The sequence below is a fragment of the Calidris pugnax genome, unplaced genomic scaffold (assembly GCF_001431845.1).
Source record: "Calidris pugnax isolate Ruff unplaced genomic scaffold, ASM143184v1 scaffold392, whole genome shotgun sequence".
NCBI lineage: Eukaryota > Metazoa > Chordata > Aves > Charadriiformes > Scolopacidae > Calidris > Calidris pugnax.
This window is the reverse complement of record NW_015091102.1, coordinates 147848-149641: the sequence shown is the minus strand read 5'-3', so window position 1 is coordinate 149641 and position 1794 is coordinate 147848. Positions and strand designations below refer to the sequence as shown.

General features: G+C 53.4%; 1 protein-coding gene across 1 annotated transcript in view; it reads right to left on the bottom strand.

Moving 5' to 3' along the window:
• The window catches only part of LOC106897386 (chromodomain-helicase-DNA-binding protein 3-like), a 132178-nt gene that overhangs the window by 4067 nt on the left and 126317 nt on the right, over nt 1-1794 (bottom strand). The window lies entirely within an intron of this gene.

Sequence of the window (1794 nt, the reverse complement as noted above, 5' to 3'; positions counted from 1 at the left end):
GGGGAGGGTGCAGGGTTACGCTGGGTAATACTCTGGGGGTACACAGAGTACACACCCCGGGGACACTCGCATCGGGCTGTTTACTCAGAGGATACTCTCTAGACACACCGGGGATACTCTGGGTGTACTCCTGAGATACACCAGGGATCCTCCTCACATACTCCGGGGATACTCCTGAGACACACGGGAGATACTCCGGGTCTAGCCCGTAGACACTCCTGGATACTCCTTAAGATACTCCAGGTCTACTCCTTAGATGCCCCAGAGATACTTTGGGGATACTCCTTGGACACTCTGGGGATACTCCTTAAGACACCCCAGAGATACTCTGGGTCTACTCCTCATATACTCCAGGTCTACTCTCTAGACACCCCAGAAATACTCCAAGATACTCCAGGAATACTCCTCACATACTCCAGGTCTACATCTTAAGACACCCCAGAGATACTCCAGGTCTACCCCTCACATACTCCAGGTCTACTCTCTAGACACACTGGAGATACTCCAAGATACTCCAAGAATACTCCTCACATACTCCAGGAATACGCCTTAAGACACGCCAGAGATACTCCAGGAATACTCCTCACATACTCCAGGTCTCCTCCTCACCTACTCCAGGTCCCCTCTCTTGGGGACACCCCAAGCTGCGGCACTCCAGGCTCTACGCTGCAGTTACTGGGGGTATGTTCCTGAGACGCAGCAACTCTGGGGACAACGTGTAACAACACCCGAGATACTCCAGGGATACTCCTGAGTTACTCCAGGCTTTATTCTGGAGATACACCAGAGATACACTAAAGATACTCCAGGGATACTCTAAAGATATTCCTGGGATACACTAAAGGTACTCTAGGGATACTCCTGGGATACACCCAGGATACACAGAAGAAATTCCTGGGATACACCAAAGATACTCTAGGGATACTCCTGGAATACACCTGGGACACACTAGAGATACTCCTGGGATACACTAGAGATACTCCTGGGATAATACTAGGATACACTAAAGGTACTCTAGGGATACTCCCGGGATACACTAAAGATACTCCTGGGATACACCTGAGGTACTCCCAGGATACACTAAGGATACTCCAGGGATACTCCAGAGTTACTCCAAGTGCTCTCATCCCTTCCTCCCACTCAGGGGCTGCAGCCACATCCCCGTTACTTGGGGGGCTACTCGTTTTCCACACCCCCCCTCTCAGCCTACACCAGGGATACTCCTTCCTTGCTCCAGCAACACCCCTGGAAAACACCTTAAAGACACCGGGGATACTCGGAGGATACTCTGGGGGTACTCAAGAGATTCCAGAGATCCTCCAGGAAAACACCACCCCGGGCCAAAGAAGGGACACCCCGTCCTTACACCAGCTTTACTCCAGGCGCGCACCGGGGATACTCCAGCCACCAGGATACTCCCAATATCCACCTTTCTCACCCCAAAAAGTACTCGGGGGAGGCTAATTATTCCCCGGGGCCGTAACTCTGGCCACCGGGCGACTGGGAAGTTACTCCGCGCTGCAAAAATACTGGGGGTGAAGGCATGTACAGGCTACACGGGACACGCTAGTGACATGCTACCGCCATGCTAGTGCCATACATACTGGTGACATACTGGTGACATACTGGTGACAGACTCCGGCCCCCACGCGACAGATACTCAGCAGACACAGCGCAAAGCGACAGAGGCACCCGCCGGCCCCGCGGCCCCTGGGGTGAGGGGGGGGTGAGACCCTGAACCCACCCCAAACGTTACTCCAGGGTCAACCTCAACCCGTGGAGAGAAAAACCCCT